Source organism: Bacillus rossius, chromosome 15, assembly GCF_032445375.1.
Source record: "Bacillus rossius redtenbacheri isolate Brsri chromosome 15, Brsri_v3, whole genome shotgun sequence".
NCBI classification, from domain to species: Eukaryota; Metazoa; Arthropoda; class Insecta; order Phasmatodea; family Bacillidae; genus Bacillus; species Bacillus rossius.
The window spans coordinates 9,892,863-9,913,544 of NC_086342.1; the positions used below are offsets into that span (position 1 = coordinate 9,892,863).

The 20,682-nt window shown below is 37.2% G+C and overlaps 1 protein-coding gene across 2 annotated transcripts in view; it reads left to right on the plus strand.

Annotated features, from left to right (window-relative positions):
* Nucleotides 1–19,536, plus strand: part of LOC134539719 (forkhead box protein O) — a 382,038-nt gene extending 362,502 nt beyond the window's left edge. For both annotated transcript variants that reach the window (XM_063381957.1, XM_063381958.1), the window contains exons 4-5: nt 10,314–10,410; nt 13,498–19,536. The gene's annotated coding sequence lies outside the window, so the exon portion shown is untranslated. The remainder of the gene's footprint in view (nt 1–10,313; nt 10,411–13,497) is intronic.
* The last annotated feature ends 1,146 nt before the right edge of the window (nt 19,537–20,682 follow it).

The following is a 20,682-nucleotide window of genomic DNA, read 5'->3' on the forward strand; positions in this document are numbered from 1 at the left end:
TTATACTCTTCGATGCTTTGCTTTTTTTTTTTTTTGACGTGACAACGTCTAATAAATCGATGAACGCCGGCTGCACGCACGAAAAAAAGTGTCCCGTTACTCACATTGTTCCGTTACGCTGTGTCCCGTTACGCTCATTGTACGCTTGCGCCGCATCTCTCTCTCTTCCACTCGACTGTTTATAAAGTGAAGTGAAAAGTTAATGTGGTTTTCATTGCTTATTACAACAACAATTTCGGCAATAAAGGTTAATTATTCTTGCATTTTGAAAATCTGATTACTAGTATAATTTCAAGTATTTATTCTTTTATTATTAAAATAACAATGATTCAATTTTATTCATAAAGTATGCAATCAATTCAATAATGTTTTATGACGTCACTTTAAACTATCGTCCGTAAACCGACTTTACAGACAGCCAATTTTTTTTTCTCCTTTTTCCAACTGAAAGTGCAACTGCAACGTCCTAAGTTTCTTCCATATTCTACGATAAAAACGATACACGTTCAAACAGCAAGAGCAACCACAAGACTGATCGTGTGTGGGGAAGATGTTCAGTTCAGTCCATACTGTCAGTTCGGGTCGAGCAGTCCGAACTGAAAGCTGGACTGACCTTTAGAGAAGCTCACTGCCACATCCGACCAGGCCAGTCAAGGACGAGTTTGCTTCTCGCACAAAAACTCGGCGATTCGCGTGCCGACAGCCGGAACCGCGTACCCGAGAGAAACAAAAAACAAACAAAAAAATTTATCACGAGAACACAGGACCCATCAAACACACATCTGGTCTCAATATATATAAATATATATATATATATATATATAATCACGGAAAATAACATGGCCCCACTAGTTATCAGTAGTGGGGCATGTGTCGTTTTGCCTAAAGGCGTTTTGCCAAATTTTAGGCAAAACGCCGTTTAGCAAAGCGCGTTTAGGAAAATCGCCGCTAGGCAAAACGCCGTTGACCAAATAGGAGTTAGGCAAAACGCCGTTAGGAAAAACGCCGTTAGGCATAACGCCGTTAAGCTAATCGCCATCAGGCAATTCGCCGTTAGGCAAAACGATTTTTCCTCTTTTAGGCAAAACGCCATTTGGCAATTCGGCGTTAGGCAAATAGCCGTTAGGCAATTCGACGTTAGGCAAAACGCCTTTAGGCGAAATGACTTTAGGCAAATCGCCGTAACGAATTCCTGTTTGGGCAAACCGCCTTTAGGCAAGACGCCTGTTACTCGATCAGTGGTCTCCGAACCCCCGTGGATATCGTCTTGTCGACGGCCATTTCCCGAGGACCGGACGGTACAAACGGCGTTATTCCCCCCCCCTAACCACCTTGTACACTCCATCAGTGCCTGACGACTATATATACTTTTAACGACGTCGCTATGTGGTGGGAGGTACATTAAAGTTTTGTTCGGAAGTGGTATCTCTTAAACCCCCTCTCCCCCATAAACCCTCCTACCATAACATCACGTCAATACGGAACCTGCCCGCCTTGCTGTAGCATCCTGTATCCGTGTGTGTGTGTGTGTGTGGGGGGGGGGGGGTGACCTCAAGCTATCATTTATTTGCATTCTCCCTTCTTACCCCTTGACAACGACGGAAAGGGGGATTTTTTTTATAAGGAAAAGGTAGATGATCCCCTCATTCATAAAAAAAAATTTACAGCGCCTTTGACGACTTCGAAATTCCACCGCTGTTAACATCAAACTCATGATGTACACCATATATTTATCTCCTTGATCTTGGCAAGGGGGAAAAAAATTCTGGACCATTGGGTTTGGCTGCTAGGGGAATGCGAATTAATCACTTTGATTTAATAAAGTTTTTTATTGCAGTTTTGAACTTTTTTGTCATGGGAAAAGAAGTCAAGAATGTAAAATAAGAAATAAATATGAAAACCCGCATAGAACAAGCCTGTATCAGCTGATGTCGAACAAATGCACCCATTGATGAAACTAAAACAGGTATAATGGACAATACAACGATGCAAGAACAGATGAACATATTCAAACTTAAAATATCAAACAGAAAAAAAAAATTCCGTGGAAGGATTTAGTCATTAAAAAAAAAATCACAGCACCGACGAACACCAGTGGGCTAACGAGGAGACAAGTTTCGACAAGCACAGTAAATACAGACGGATAACAAACCTGGACAACGCAATTTGTTTGTGTTTGATGACGGGAACTAACATGCCAGTTGCCGAAACGTCGAAACTTTTTTTGTCATAGGAAACCTACTTTGATCGTCGGTGCTGTCGTAATTTAGGCTTCTTCTCTGTGGATTCATGTTTAAAATTTTTATTTCTTATATTGCATTTATGATTTTTTTTCCATGACAAAACAGTGCAAAACTGCAATGGCGTATGTCCAAAAATATTGTATTAAATTGATGAGGAATGCCGATGAAGTTTTACGGTGGAAATCCGAACCGCGCTCTGTAATTAGTGGTGGGAAGACCGATTCAGTTGACCGAATCGAATCATTTGAATCGGTTACGTGCAATTGATTCGTTCAATAAGATTCGTTTATTTCGTTCTTTTAGTTCTGGTCACCGACAACGGTAAACTGGTAGTACACTGCGGGCCTTGTCGCTTGTCGGCTGAGATTCCAGACGTCTGGCTGTATACAGACTAAAAATGTGCGTGAACATATCTGAAAGATTTTGCCGATAATTTAGTAAAAAATAAAAACCTACATAATATATAAATAATATATAATTTTTGGCAACCCCCAACATGTAGCCCTTTTTCTTATTTTTGACGTGACGTCCAATAAATCGATGAACGCCGGATGAACGCACGAACAAGTGTCCCGTTACGCTGTGTCCCGTTACGCTGATCCCGTTACGCTCATTGTACGCTTGCGCCCCATCTATCTCTCTTCCACTCGATTGGAACAACCATCGATTTGACTTTTTCGAGGCACATTAAACTTGAAACACTCCCATTCGTTTCCTACTTTTCCTATCATCGTCCTATCCTTAACAGAGATTGGAAGAAGTTAAATAGAAAACATGTATAAAAGTTATAGTTAAAATAATCTGTTCGTTAAAGTAATAAACATATTTGAATTAATGAGTGCAAATAAAAGTAAATTTATCAATTAAATTGTAGATTTCATTTCACTCCTTTGTATCCATGCAAAATAATGACAATTGAATAAAAATGATTCAATTTTATTCATAAAAGTATACAATCATTTCATCAATGTTTGGTTATGACGTTGTCACGTTAAACTATCGTCCGTAAACCGACTTTACAGACAACCAATTTTTTTTTATCAGTTATCGTTTGATATTGCGAACACACTTACGCCTTCGATTACCGATTACCGTGACACTCCCGACGTCGTTGAGTCGTTTGACGATGGAATCGGTTCACTTTTCTCGTTCTCTCTGCGTCGTTTTAGTATTCTCCCGATTCGTGTTCAACCTCCGGAGGAATCTCGACTCCCAAATAACCGATTCTCTAATGCTTTCGTTCGCTCGACACACCGCCGCGGAAAGTCCCACTTCTTAGGTCGCAGTGTGGAAATAAATGGGCCGCTTTGACTGTCTTTCTGACGTGCGCCGGCTTCCGTAAGCGATCTCCTTTGTTTCTGCGCGCCCTGTCGCCAAACATAAGAAGTATTTGCAAATTAAGGTATTGGATATCGCTTATTTAATTTATCAATTGGACAATGCAATTATTTTCTTATGAATTCTTGTCAATGAATGCGTTTGATTTTTTTCCTTGTTTTATGTTTTAAAAAAAATGGTTGTGTGTAAAGTCGGTTTACGGACGATAGTTTAACGTGACGTCATAACAAAACATTGATGAAATGATTGATCCAGAAGAAATTGAAATATCATATTCGGCCTGAGACTGAGCCGCAATAGGTTTTTGCAACCAAACCATTTAGGCATTAAAAATATTATATTCTTTGAGGAATAATTTTTTTTAAATTTTTCTATCTTTTTTATGATAAAATCTACCTCTGCATACTTTTATGAATAAAACTGAATAACTTTATTGAATTATCACTATTTTGTATGGATACAAAGGAGTGAAATTAAATGTACAATTTAATTAATAAATTTACTTTGATCTGCATTCATTAATTCAAATATATCTATTACTTCTGAAATGTTGCGTGCGCCGTATTTATTTTTACAAGTTCAAAAAATTTTTTTGTAGCTGCTGAGATTCGAACTGACAACCTTAGGATTGGTAGTTAGCAATGCTGATCGCACGGCCACGAGACCATACTTGAAAATTTCATAGTTTCAGATGTTATATATAGATATTTATAAAAATTTTGTTCACGGTAGGGGAATAATATTATTTCGTTTTTATAACACGATCTTATAACAAATACGCATCCCAAATACACCAAACTTATTTATAATGTGTTACAATATTTTTTAAAACATTGAGCAAAAGATCCCGGGTGTAATTTGAATTATTATGTGTAACTGTAAAACACCATTGTTGGTTCAAAACGTATTTGAATATTCAACATTACTTTTAAATAACCGTACCGATTGTGCTGAAAATCGGTGGACGATCGTTATATTACATAATAATAATAATTCAAACGACGAAAATATGATTGAAAAGTCAAATCGATGGTTGTTCCAATCAGTGGAAGAGAGATGCCACGCATGCGTACAATGAGCAAACAGGACACATCCATAGTGGGACATCCGTAGTGGGACAATGTGCGTTACGGGACACTTTTTCGTGCGTGCAGCCGGCGTTCATCGATTTATTAGACGTCACGTCAAAAAGAGGCGTGATAGCATATATATATACATACATATATACATACATATATACATACATATATACATACATACATAGATACATAGATACATACATACATACATACATACATACATACATACATACATACATACATACATACATAGAGAGAGAGAAAGGCCTAAAACATTATTAATTACTTAAGTTGACTATTAGCATGCTTCTCGTGCACTCGGAATTCCACCTGAACATCTTCGTAACGTGTTAAAAAGATCTGGCAACAGCACGCACCATAAGCCGTGTGCTGCAATTTAAGCGTACGCCGGTCTCTTAAGGGTAGTAGCACCTATTTTTTTGATACTGTTTGCTGTATGTTTAATCACTTTCCTTTTTATGTATGTCTATGCTTAATTTTTAATTACTTTAAATTAGTTATGGTTGAAACTTTTGTAATAGTTAATATTTGAACATTAAGTTAAAATTTTAATTTGTTCTCTTAATATTTAGTCAACATATGCTTATATCATGCTTAATTTTTAATATTCCACTATTTGATGTAATTGCAGAAAAGTGGTTAAGTGTAAGAAAAGGCGTACCTACCGCCTTAACTTCGCCACCAATAAAGAAGATGAATAAAAAATAAATAAATAAATGCAGGCGGCAGGCGCTACGGCAGAAGAGCCTCGTGACCACGCCGCTAGAGAGCAGTGCAGACGGCAGCGGTAGCGATCCACAGTTGGGCAACACGATGAACCATCAGTACTCGCAACCGCACGAGAGAATGGTGTCGACGTGTTTGGATGCGATCGAAATGCCCGCTTCACCTTGCCATGTTTAAAACGGCCTTCCACACACAGTCCTTATTTATATAATCACCAGCGTTGTTTCAGCATACCCATCGCAACAGCTTCAGTAGAATTTCTTGGATGTTCACAACATTTTTTCCAACATCGAATAAAACAACTAATCTCATCCTTTTCAGGATCAGGAGCGGACGGCGACTGACGCTTTATGGTAATCGCCATCTATGCGTCAGCTGCACTGGCGTCTTGACGTATGCGTCAGCTGTACTGGCGTCTTGACGTATGCGTCAGCCGTACTGGTGTCTTGACGTATGCGTTAGCTGTACTGGCGTCTAGACGTATGTGACTGGCGTCTTGGCGTATGCGTCAGCCGTACTGGCGTATTGACGTATGCGTCGGCCGTACTGGCGTCTTGACGTATGCGTCGGCCGTACTGGCGTCTTGACGTATGCGTCGGCCGTACTGGCGTCTTGACGTATGCGTCGGCCGTACTGGCGTCTTGACGTATGCGTCGGCCGTACTGGCGTCTTGACGTATGCGTCGGCCGTACTGGCGTCTTGACGTATGCGTCGGCCGTACTGGCGTCTTGACGTATGCGTCGGCCGTACTGGCGTCTTGACGTATGCGTAGGGACCGGAAAAATTCGCGGATTCAATGACCTTTGGATAGCCTCCATTAGCCTCTGCATTTCTCAAGTAAACACGCGTGTTAATTGGGTACTAAATTGTGAGGCGTCTCTACTGGGTAGCTTGTGATTGGACGCTTCTTTGGTCAACAGTCCCACATTGGCCCAGAGAGCTCCAGTTAAACTGCGAGCCAATAGCAGAACCAGCAGAATTGTACACATGTTTGAATTTCAGCCTATCACGAAATGAATCCGCGAATTTTTCCGGTCTCTACGTATGCGTCAACTGTACTTGGCGTCATGACGTATGCGTCAGCCGTACTGGCGTCTTGACGTATGCGTAGAGACCGGAAAAATTCGCGCTTTCGATGACCTCTAGGATAGACTCCACAACCCCGTACCTACTCAGGCAAATGCCACTTGCTCATTGGCTATTGACTCGTGACACCTGTCAACTGGGACGCTTGCGATTCGATACTCTTTTTGGATGAAAGGTTTCCATCGGCTCGGAAGTCCTTCAGATGAACTGTAAGCCAATTTCAGAAGCAATATAAGGATACGGTTGTTTGGATTCCAGCATGTATCGTGAAATGAATACGTCGAATTTTTCCGGTCTCTACGGTATTGCGTCGGCAGCTGCGTGGGGATCCATCCTTCGTAGCCTGGCGTCGGAACGGCACAGGGTGTTCGCGAACTTGAGGGTTCTCGCTGGGCCGCCGAGGTCTCCCGTCGACGGGGGAGGTAGAGGTCGTCCGCGGTTCGAACCTCCGCAGGCGACGTGTCGTCGCCGCCGTCGACAGTTCCCCCGGGTCTTCCTCCTCGTCCCTCGAACCAAGGCGACCCCGCGGGCAGGGACGATAAACGTTAACAATTGCACGGAGGAGGAAGGAGAGGAAATATAAGGAACGGAGGGAAGGGAGTGAATTCGCCTCTCACCCTTTACCGGCGTCTAGACATGCAAATTGCGCGTATGGGGTGGCCACCCAACCCCCCCCCCCCCCTTGTTTCTTCTCCTCGCTACATCCATCCCCTTTCTTCTCCCCTTTTTTTCTTCTTTTCCTTTGCCCCCCTTGTGTGTTGGCCATCGAATTCACCCCCCCCCCCTTTCCACCCTACACCACCTCATTCGGGCGAATCGATATTAGAGAGATTCCTTCCCTTTTTTTTTTTTTTACTATCCCTTCCTCCTCGTGTCTTTATCTCTTTCTTTCGTATTCGCCCCCCCCCCCCCTCTTCAAGGGTTCCCCCCACCCACCCACCCACTCACACCGCCCCATGAAACACGTTTGTAGATAGATACGCCGACTGGGAGCCCCAATCTTCGCGGGGAGTCATCACTCATTTCCTTATGACATCTTCCCTGTCTACCCTCCTCCCCCCCCCCTCTCCACGAGGTCTCCTTTCCCCACTTTTACGCCCGTCCGGTGGAAGCTAGGATGTCGGGGGCTGCGGAGGGAGGAATGGAAAAATGGATGGGTGAATGGCCGGGGGGGGGGGATTTTTTTTTGGCTGTTCGCCCGGGCAGGGCCCCACCGGCGCCAGTCGCGAGTGGCGCCGGCGTTATGGTTCGGCGAGCGTCCCTAGCAACGGGTCGGGCGTCGATCCCGCGGCCACACCTACCCCCTACCACCTACCCCCTACCACTACCTCATACCCCCTACCCCCTACCCACTACCCCTAACACCCTACCTCCCCATCTTCTTTCCCTTAAAAAAAAAAAACTTGTCCGCTACTGTACCTTCGTCGTGTTACAGCCTTGGGGGCGTAACAGGAACTGAGTCGCCTTATTCCCTGCTGGTCAAAAGAATATTTTGTTATAATTATTTTTTTTAAAGTCTAGCCAATAACCCGTGGCTTCTCTCTCTCTCTCTCTCTCTCTCTCTCTCGCAATTTTTGAGCAGTGCTAAAAATCTAAAAAAAAAAGTGTGTGGTTATTCCAAAACATTTTTACTGAAAAACTATACAAAATATATTTTCAGATGCAGAAGATTTTTTTATTTCATAGCATAACGGTTTAAGAATGATAATTTCAAAGTTAAAAAATTGGGTGTAGATTGACTATATGATTTAAAAAAACGTTTGTTTCAGAGTGTTCGGAGACATAGTATGTTGTTACCTTGATGTAATCACACTTACCTCCTTTTCATATTTCATGTTGTAGACAATTTAAAAAAAAATCTTAAACTCGCACTTGAATTATTTTAACAAAGGTTATGCTATCGTTTACAATGGAACTTTCATCTACTATTGTTAGAGATATTCTTGGAAATATTAAATAATTTCGCCTTATCACAAACACCTCCCCATTGTTTAAAGATATTTGATACAATCACATCTTTATTTGAAGTGTGAGATACAGATACGACTTTACAAACGATTAACACTTTGCGTAACATAATGAACGAGTAGGCTTAAAACACAATTGCGATACCAATTTTTTTTTCCATGCAGGTGAACTTAAAATTTTAGTAAACTATTACGTAAGAATAGCTTTTATTCCCTCTCCCTCCGAGATAAGGTCATGTAGAGATTTTTTTAAACACAAACCAGCCCCTTTTATTTCTTCAAGGGATCCTTACGTATTGTCTTTGAAAGATTTGTGCAATGGGAGTGCATGGCTTGATGTAAGCTTTTGGACATACGCCATTGCTAAGCACTTTTTCTGTAGAAGAAAACTGAAAAATACCCAAAAGACAAAAACACAAACTAAGCAAAAAAAAATGTGTTGTGTTTGTTGACCATATTCCTGTTATGGAATATTATGTGATGTTTATATCCTGTTGACAAGAGCAATTTTTTGCTTTATTTGTGTTTTTGTCTTTTGGGTGTTTTTTAGTTTTCTTCTACAGAAAAAGTGCTTAGTAATGGCGTATGTGCAAAAGCTTACATCAAGGGATCCTTACGTATTTAATGAACGGCCCGTAACACTCTTTTCATAATTTTTTCTGTAATGAATCCCATTTCCTTTATCTATTAGTAACGAATAGCAATAAAAAATTATTTGATTGAAATAATAACAAGTATTTCATACGAAAATTGCGTTTTTTTACTTTAATTGTTTTTGCATTCAAGAATAATTTAAAAAATGAAAAGGTAATAGAAAATTCAATAATTGGACCTTATTTGTGGTATCAGGCTTATTATGTGCGCAGTTTATACTGTAAAGCTATTCAGGGAACTAACTATTGAAGGTACTGGGAAAACACAAAGCATAAATTTCCGGGTAAGAATCCAAACCCAGTATTACTGCGAACACTATTTTGTGGTGACACAGTTGTTTTCGTGTAAATGTACAAATTTACAAATGTCTATAATCTTACATAAATACTTCTGTTCCGTTTACAAAAAAAAAGTGATGGCCCTTTATGTCAAGCTAATGGCTAGCGCCATGTTTGCAATACAACCGAAACATTGATTGAAGTGTAATTTTTCCATCGTGAATTTTTTGGTATTATCTTTTTTAGGTTTTTTTTTTTTTAAATTTTAACTCCATCCATGCCTTTATTTGAATTTGATCTGTCACATATATTTTCTGCAGATATTCACTCAGTGCAATATCTTGGGGTGTTAAAAAGTTGTGCAAGTTGTGATAGTTACGAATATTTACGCGTCCTTTTACATCCACTGCATGTGTTGGAAATATATCTGTGGCAGAACAACAGATACAAGGGAGGTGTCGAGAATAAATAAAAAGTGTTAACGTAAAAAAAAATGGGTGGGAAAAAAAAACATCAGTTGGCGTGTGAGACCGCGCCTTAACGATATAAATTGTAATCAGGGGCGCAACAACAGGGGGGGGGGGCAAGGGGAATTTTGCCCCCCCCCCCTTCTGAAACCTTGAAGTGGGGGCAAACGTGGGGCAAATAAAGTGCTGTGTAATCAATTTTTAGATAATAAAACTGCTTAAATAGCACCATTTTCCACCTTGAAATACAAATTTTCCCGGGGGAGGACCCCGGGACCCCCCCCCCCCCCCCCGCTTCAATAGGGGGGATCGATGATTCTTTATAAAAAGGTATATTGCGCCCCCTTTGGAAATTTCGTTGTTGCGCCCCTGATTGTAATTAACTAATTGGTGAATGTTGTTGTTGGTGGTGGTTGAGTGCCACGTCTCCTGAGGGACTGTGTTGTGGTTGCAGGCGGCGGAGGCGTGAGCTGGACGCCTGCTCGCCCGGCCTGGTGCAGCCACATTCCCGAGACTTGACGTCACCGCGCACGCCCCTCGCCTCCCCCGCGGTGAGTCTGCTCTTCAACCACAATCAAACCATCACCACAAAAATCTCAAACACAAAAATCACAAACACAAAAAAACAACTACAATAAAAAAACACAACCACAATAAAAAACACGACCACGTTAAAAAAACACAACCACAATAAAAAAAACAACCAAAATAAAAAACACCCTAAAACACAACCACAAAAAACAAAACCACAAAGAACACAATCCCTTAAAAACACGACCACTTTAAAAAACACAACCACTTTAAAAAACACAACCACTTTAAAAAACACAACCACTTAAACACAATCAAAAACACAACCACGATCAAAAACACAACCACGCTAAAAGCACACAACACAACTACAATTAAAACACAAACTTAAACTTTTATGTTTGATGCTGGAATCACAACAGCGCCAAAGGTGCGACTAGGGATGACAAAATTTCTTATACATATTGGTTGTATCTATCATTCGATATTTCGTTTGGATAATATCGATGTCATTAAATTAGGCTTGACATATAAAGTCATCTAAATTCGAAAATTACCTTTGATTTCAGTATTATTAAATTAATATTTAAGTTGTGTAACATTGAGCTGTTTATAATATGTGTTAGCTGTTATAATGAAATTACCTAAAATAAATTGAGGTCTAACTAGCAAATACCAAAAAAAAAAAATCTTGCAAACATTTACAACATAATGTTTGAAAAAGTTATACGCACAACTAATTTTCACGATATAATTTTTTTTTTTTAAATATCAATGTTGTTGCGTATTATGGAGAAATTATACTGTAGGGGTGTGGAATCGACGTGTGATTATATGTTTTTCAAAGCCTGTGGGAATGAAACGTAGAAAGAAAATATTATTTTATTCCAGTTCGATACTGTCGGGACAAATGTTGTCACTCGCGTGACTTTGTGAATATCTGATGCAATGATTTTCTACACAACTAATGCAAGAGCAGTGTCGTGATAAATTTTCAGAATTTCAGAAATAAAAATCAAGATGTCGTGTAAGACTGAGGCTTAAGATGTATTATTTTAAGGATGCATTTGGCTATTTGGATAAAGAGGATTTTAAGTAGGAATTCTAATTTTTTTTTTTTAAATTTCACGTCAGCTGAAATGCATTTGTTTATTTATCCACGGACAATTCACCCAGAGGCCGGATTTCAACAAATACGAGTCTTTCATACACCTATATTTAACATTTTATCTCGAAGTTACGGATAGTATGAATAATAATAAAAAAACTAAAAACTAACAATTTAAAAGAACTATAATTACATAACCACTTTTAACGTAGATTTCATTTACTTTGCACTTTTGGAGCAATACTTAAAAAAGTGGAATTTTTGATTGGACTTGATTTCTTGTGCGTTTGTTGGCTGTGAACGTAAATAATATTATTTAAACTGTACGTCTGTGTGCTGGAACTAAGGTGTTTTTTTTTCCTTTGCCTGGGGAAATGGACTTGTTGAGGTGTCAGTTGCAGTAGCCTTTTTTTTTTTGACGTGACAACGTCTAATAAATCGATGAAGTGTCCCGTTACGCACATTGTTCCGTTACGCTGTGTCCCGTTACGCTCACTGTACGCTTGCGCCGCATCTATCTCTCTTCCACTCGATTGGAACAACCATCGAATTGACTTTTCCGAGGCACATTAAACTTGAAACACTCCCATTCGTTTCCTACTTTTTCTATCATCGTGCTATCCTTAAAAGAATAACACAGATTGGAAGAAGTTAAATAGCAAATATGTATAAAAGTTATAGTTAAAATAATCTGTTCGTTAAAGTAATAAACATATTTGAATTAATGAGTGCAAATAAAAGTAAATTTATCAATTAAATTGTAGATATAATTTCACTCCTTCTTTGTATCCATACAAAATAGTGATAATTCAACAAAAATGATTCAATTTTATTCATAAAAGTATGCAATCATTTCATCAATGTTTTGTTAGGAAGTTGTCACGTTAAACTATCGTCCGTAAACCGACTTTGCAGACAACCAATTTTTTTACCCCGTTTTTATTAACTCGCTTTATTTTCTGTCTGTTCAAATGTCCGGGCTCCCGACCCTAGGCATGGCTGGACCCTTCTCTGCCCTCGACCTTGTCCTGTGCTGAATCTCCTGCACTCTTATTGCACGCACTACTGCACGCCGCATGACGGTGTCTATGCAGGTTTCACCTGGGCCCAACTCGACTACTCACAGTCCGGATCTAAGACGGGAAGCCTAAGATGTCCATCAAGTTCTGTCCCTGCCAGAACACTCCCGAATATTCACCTTCGGCCAACCTCGGGTTTATTTATATCCTATATTTATATTTCTCTGTTTATTTATAATGTAGCTGTACTAACCTAACTAACCGTCCATGGTGTTTTAAAGTGTTTTAATGTAGCTGACCTAACCGACCACTTTTAGTATTTGAAATTCATTTTTACTGAGCAGAAATAAAACAAACAGATCCCTAGGTTGGCCGAAGGTGAATATTCGGGCGTGTTCGGGCAGGGACAGAACTTGATGGACATCTTAGGCTTCTCGTTTTACCCCCGCCCAACTTGGCTACTCACAGTCTGGATCCTAGACAGGGGAGATGGTCACGGCATCTATCACTACCAGGCTGGCCAATCCCCGAACAAAACACACGTTGCATGCTACCCTTTCTGCAGGGAAGCCTTCTCTTCACAGACGAGAGAGTCAAAACCAGAAGTTCATGCTTTTTTTTCTCCCGTATCTTGAATGTAGCTATCCTAACCAAATCAATCGTCCACAATGTTTTAAAGTATTTATAATGTAGCTAACCTAACCTAATTGACCGTTAGTATCCTTTTATCAACACCGCCATATTTATTTACAATGAACCAAAAAAAAAAAAAACCGAAGATGCACGATCGGACGTTTGGCTCTCTCGTCTGTGAAAAGAAGGATTCTCCTTTCTGCTTGGCTGAAACCCAGAATGATTAGGCGTAGAGGCTGCGGCCAGACACGCAGTTACCCCTCCTAGAAAAATACACTTAGTTTAGTTAGGAACATTTCTAAAAAAAATTTTTAAAAAATTTGGCACGCGTGTCTGTCGTGTTTCAGGTGCTGCGGCAAGGGCGCCTCCTCTCCTGATTGGCGGACGCATCGTCCCTCCTCTCTTTCTCCCCCCCCCCCCCCTCTCCCCAGCGCCAAACCTCAACCAGGCTGTACAGTCGCGGGCAGCGAACTATGGACCTCTTCCCCCTGCCCCCTCTCGCTCCCCTCCATGGAGCCGCGGGGACTATTTTTGTAGCTTAGTCGTCGAGGGATCTCGTTTGTTAATTTTTTTTTTGCATGTCCAAGCTATATACATATATATTTTTTTCAAACGCCTGTCCTTGAAACGAAAATTGAAAAAAGAATTGTTTCTTGTTAATGTGTGTGTATGTGTCGTAAATGTACCTTTGGTTTTTTTTTCTCTTAAATATCGTAACATACTTAACATGATTTTTTTTTCCGACGAGTTTTTCTTGTGGAAATGATAACAGTACAAAAGATTATTAACGAAACTATGTTTGTATCGCAGGATATGATGTACTTACCTGAAGGACAAAAAAAAATTTTTTTAGAGGGATTTTTAAAATGTTTTTATTGCCTCGTGTTTTGTTGATACCTTCTATGTTCAATGTCTGATTTAAACATTTTGAAGTACCAGCTTGGGTACAGAACAAAATTTTTTAAATTATTTATTTCTGTTTGAGAATATTAAAACAAATTTTAATGTCCACACTTTTACCAACACTGCCCGGCATACATTCTATGTTAGGCATTGTTGGAGATGATGTTTTGGGAATTAGGACAGTTTTTAGGCTTGAATATGCTCCGTTCATTAAGACGTTTCTTACATTACCGGCTCTGATTGGCTGGCCAATAATAATAATGCAGCTGTTGCACTGAAGTAGAGATTGCCATGATTTATAAAAAAAAATAATTATGTCGTATCATAATTTTGCTTATAGCCATTCAAAGCGAAGAACAATGGTTTGTTGGCTCTCCTGACAGAACCATTTTTAATTTTTTATTTTTGTGATGAGTCATTATTGCCTTCTTTGGTCTTTACAGGACACTCAGGTATTTCTTGCAACCAAAAATTCAAACATTGGTAGGTTAATTTTTACCTCTGCAGTTTGTATAAAAGTTTGCAACAAGTCCTTAGTCCCAGAATGGCTTCTCTGAAAAATTTAACTGCACCCGCAGGAAAAAGCCTAGGATTAAGTGAAAACAAAGGTTTGAAATATAGCGTACCAGTCAACGAATATGCAAGTTTCGTAAAAGATATTGAATTTTAAATGATGATCTTTATTTGTTACTTGTTGCAGAAAAAAAATAATAGGAAAAACAGTTATAGCAGGGTACATGTATATTTTTTGACACTTTATTTATACTATTTCTATTTCCAAGTATTGTTATTCAGTCATGGCATGTTTGAAAGCATTGCTTAGGTGTGAAAATGCAGCATTGATTTTAATTCATTTAACGTAGACTATGATTATTTTAGAATTTAGTTTTCATCTCTAAGTTTTAACTAAGTACGTTGTATCAATGTGTTTTACTTTAACATTGAAAATAGTCTTTGCTTGCCACATAGTTTTGTACAAAATAAAAATTCACAAAGTAGAAGCAAATTAGTTATTTTATGTTTTCTTTAGTAATTTTTGTGTTCCTGATGGATAAAGGTTACCTTTTAAGGAAAAAAATGTTACAGTGATATTTTACTATGGAACACGAACATTTTGTTGTTCCATCATCGGTGTGTACATACAAGTAATGCTTCAGAATTTCTGCTGATACTTAACAGATCAAATTCTAGTCGTGTTTTAAGAGTAGTACAGTAATGAAAGCCTCTAAAACTAAGGGGTTTCCTGTGAGTATTTCACTTAACAATGAAAACATTACAATAACTACCTGTAATTTATGTATATGGTTATATTTTGTGATAAGATACCTCTAACACTAAAATTAGGAGGATATTTCATGAATTTTAGCTGCTAGGTTGTGATTAAGTATGATACATTTATAAATAATAATTCATCAAAACATACAGTTATATATTTTTTTGTTACAAATTTTAGTTTAAATAATAATGTCAATTGTATGAATACTTGCAGCTAATATTATGAATGTTTATATTTTTTTTTGGGGATATGTATATTCTTTAAAATAAAAATTTGACATATATTTTTGAAAGATTTCGCTGAGTAATTAAGTATGCATTATTTACTTAAATTAAGGTTCTTTGAAAACTGTATCTATAATGCAGCACAGAAGAGTTCCTAATATGTTATGGTCATCTTGACAAATAAATGTTGCCTTATTGTTTTTATGGTACAGACATCTACAGTCATTTCAGTAGCTATATTTTTATTACATTAAAAAGTAAACATTGGTTATATTGTTTATTAAATACTGATCAGCAAAGCTCAAATTATTAATTGTTTTATTGTGTTTTAAAATGTTCACTTTATGAAGAAATAAAAACTATTTTTAACATTAATAATTAACTATAATAATTAACTTCATTCAGGTCTATAGTTTATAAATTTTACATCCACTCTGGGATTGAGGTTTTATAGTAATGACTAATGATGTAACTGTGTTACATAGAGATCAGGAAAGTAGTTTTAATTTCAGATCTGGCATAACAAATGAGAGAAAATGAAGTATACCTTGCCTTGAATAAGTTGTAGTCTCATCGATTATCATCGCTGTTCAGAATTGTTGATGGTAACTAAGAAAACTAGTAAAGTTTAATAAAAATCTATAAAGTTTGTTGAAAATAATTGTTTGGCTTCTTGATCAACTCAAGATCATTTACTACATGTTTATAAAACACGTGGTTTTTATTGCTACTCCACACCAATTATTTTGTGAAAATTTCACTTTTTTAAGGGGGGGAGGGAGGAACTTGTAAAAATTTGTAAGATGTTGTGTTAACATGCATGTAAACTGATTGGTGTGTGTATATTTTGGTTTGTGAAATTTTGTGTTAAAATGTGTTTTAGGAACATGATGCAGGGTGGATTTTTTTTTTTCTCCTTTTTTTTGAGTAAATGTATTGGCATTGTTATGTGTGCGTATGTAAAGAGTGACTATGCGAGATTTTTTTTTATGTGTCATATGATTATGTGTGTACATTTCTACTTTCGCCATAACTCGTAGTGATTTTTTTTTTGTATGGATGTTCATACCCTACCAAGCAACGCAGTTTGACAACGCAAGTGCCATCGACATGTATGTTAATAGTTAGTTTTAATTTGTGTAACCAGGCCTCGTGCAGTAACAGACTACTGAGTCAGCACACTTTCCAAGTTCTGATTTTATAGAAGTAGTAAATGTTTGTGTAATATAATTCATAACTGGTGTAATATTATATAAATATAAACCTGTATAAACAGTGGAGTTTAGCTAGGTCCTAAGAGTGAGTCCTTACAGAAATATATATATTAATATATAGACATGAGTTTAAAATGAAGAGACGTTGATTGTATGATTGGTTGTAATGAGGACTGTGGTGGTTCAATATTTGTTCCAAGTTATTTTTGTTATTAATAGCATAACTGTTTTTTAGGACTTGTATTACAAATGACGTGTGAAGCTGTTGTTCTCTGGGGGTTCACAGTGAGAAAAGATTTGTTTTTAAACAGTTGAATATGTACTTGTTACATATTATACTTGCTTAATTAAGATGTTAGAATTTAGCTATGATATCGTAATGCATAGATAGGCCAAGCTTTCGAAGCTCGTTCTTTATTTCAGTTGGTGAATACAAATTGCGCTGTAGATCCTGGGGTATGTTCAAAATGATGTGCTGGATTGCAGGCTATTAATTAATGATTGGCAGCGATAACAAGACGTTAATGTTAATAAATGGAGATTAACTACAGACAAAGCTGAGCAATCTCTTAACGTTTAGGCACCGATTTAAGAAATGGTTATCACTCTGCCCAAAAAGAATTTTATACGTGGTAGAAAATGTAATGCTGAAACAAACTGAAAACTTGTTTGCGAGGTGGGATCTTTTTGACAGAGTTTCGTACATGTGGTGTTGGAGTTATAATGGAATTCTCTGCAGGACTGTGCCTCACATATAGAGGAGTGCTTTATTCAATGGTCATAATGTACTTACAGAGTATTGAATTTTCCATTTCTTTAATTTCCTGTGAGACAACTAACTGTATCCCAGAATTTACAGGAAAAGAATTCACTATTATGGTTTATTTCCATTTCCCCCCCCCCCCTTTTTTTTTCTCTCTTGTCCAATGTCAAAAATGGACTCTATATCTATGATAATTAATATTATATTTAGTTTTACATTGATAAAGCCGTGTGCTGTTGAAAAACACAAAAAAAAAGTATAAACAATATGGTTTTTTTGACTGTTACTTAAATTTTTGAGGGGTGCGATTTAAAATCACCAGTAATCTTGTTGTGGACATGCATTTCAAATTACCCTCTTTTTTTATCTTCTCCTCTATGTTTTCTCATGCACATAAAGAAAATTCTTATAACTTTAAAAATATTTCATTGATATTCGTGGTCAAAAAATTGGTAAACACTTAATAATATAATTCCTGCAGCTTTTGTGTCCTATACAGATACTTGTTCTCCAGGTAGTTTCATTACTTTTATATACGATCTTAATTCAAGTTTAAAAGTATGTATGTATTTTAATTCGAAGCATTTATTAACTTCCTCTACACCCTTTTATATATATTTTTTTTTTACTTTCTGCATTTTGCACTCTTTAACCATTAAAAATATTGGTCTAAAATCAGTAAGAGTGTATTTCAAAACATTTTTCTAGGGCCACACACTCCAAATTACTTGTGAAAGTAAAATGCAGTTGCAACCTTGTCTGTTCATAAGAGGCCCTCCAATTTTTTTTTTAAATCTCATTTGTTTACTTTATTTAGTTATTTCGTACTACATATGGAATTTTATACATTAAAAATTATTTGCAGAGGAGTTTGGGATATTGCCACACCTCATATTTGTGTATAATAGTGAAAAAATGTCCACAAATTGTGCCTTATTCTTGGAAGTTGAAGTTACCCCCTGATGTATTTTGGTTTTCAGTCTAATAATTATGATGATTAGCATGTTGACTTTAATCATTGCTTGAATAAGTTACTTTGTTATCTATTTTCAAATATTAGTTTTGATTAGCAGAAATGGTGGTATTTTTTCTTCTTCTTCCAATTTTAGCTAGCTTTACGGTTATATCTTGTATATTGGGTGAGTAGAGTAATCTATTAAGGTAACAAAACGGTTTGGTGTCTTAAGTTGCACAAATTGCTGAGCATAACTTATTATCATTCATTATATCTTATGATTCTTAATGAAGGACGTGTGTAATTGCAGATGAAGGGTTTACAGAATAGCTAGTAATTGGATAACGGTTGCAAGGAAAATCTGCCTATAAGAATAATAGGTTAATGTATGTGTTTGTAATGTTGGAATAATTTAATTTTTAGGCATAATGGTATGGCATCAGAATTTTGCCAACATCCATTTTGTATTATAATGTTCTGCTGTCATAACACAGTTTTTCATGGTGCAAAATCTTTATTTACAGAATTTTGGGTGTAATTTGCATACCAACAAAATTTTTAGTTTCAAGCGAACCATTTTCAAATATTTAAAGTCCAAACTTTCACACTTACACTGTATTTTTTTAATTTCCTTACTTTAATAAACATGAAAACTTTCTTCTTCATACATAACTCAGTTCAGAATAGTTTTAACAAGTAACAGTGACTACCTTGGCAATTTAACTTAATAGCCTTTGCATACATGGTTCATGGTACTTACGGACTAGGCTGAGGTAAAGTTCCAATCCATCATATTTACTATAGCCAATTTTTCAAACCCATAATCTTTTCCTCTGTATTAATAAAACACTTGTTCCATTTTGACTTATAACTGTACTTAGGTTGCCATTATTATTCTGTTACTGAGGGCAGCTATAAAATATAATTCATTTCAACACAACTCTATATGTGTCACCCAGAGAACAAATGCAAATTAAATGTGAGCTTCGCTGAAAGTTAAATTGTGAGGAGTGAATGAATAATGTTTGAAATAAAAAAAAATTATGTGAAATTTTGTGTGTTATTATTTCAGCCCAAACTGCTCGTAGTTACGAATAAACACTGAGCTTTGGAACAGTTGTTCAAAGGAGAGGAAAGTTCCATTTTTAGGCTCACAAGATTTTTCTGTAAAAAAGTGTAAGGAAGTCACTTAATTTGACAATTTAATAGGTATTCTTTTACTCCTCCTTTATTATCCTTCTGGAGCTTGTGACATAGGGTTTTAATAATTTTGGCAATTATTACATGAAACTTTTAAATATAAAAAATTGGTCAAAATTTGAATGCACATTAATTTTTGTATTGAATCGCATACCACCTTAATAATTTCACTAAAATAATTTTTCACTTCAAATTTGAATGGTAAAGTTAATGTGCACAGTAAAGATTACATGCTGTGTGGAACGTGTGCGCTGTGAACGTGACAAAATGTGTCAAGAAACCTGTTTGGCATTTCACATTAAAGCCCAATCTGAACTATGAACATAGAAATTCATAAATAGTAAGTCATTAAAATATCATGCTGGCTTCGGCGTCAAAACCTGTTAAACATCCACATGGTCAAAGACCAAGTAAATTTCAACCAAAAATCAAAAGGCAATTAGTCATAAAGTGGGTTATGCTGGGTAAACTACTTGATCTGAGGCTCAAATTCTCACTATTCAACAATAATGGCCCTTTCGATCATTTTTTTTTTCGGTTCCCGACCCCCCCCCCCCCCCTTTTTCCGGCTGTTGATGGGAATGATATATCTTTAGGCACATGCGAGCCATGGACTGCATTACTTCAGGTATCTCGACATGGGAATTGTCAGGACTAATATAATGTACCTATATTTAAAAATTAAAAAAAAAAAAGAAGTGACTAACATCTAAACTCGGTTACGCGCAAATTCATGTGTTTTCATGTTGCAAATACATTTACAACTCTGACACAATATTTAAAGTTGAATTCCTTAAAATAACGAGACGTTTCCGTACCTGCCGCTAGGATACGTTGCCGGAGAAGATACGTTGACTATAAGATGAATCAATTTTGGAAACCGAAATTTTAAACTATATAATGACACGGCTCCGATAAACGCAAAAAAAAAAAAAAAAAAAAAAAAACGCTAACTAAATTCCGGCTTTGGAACTTATTTTCGACTAGGAATTTTCTT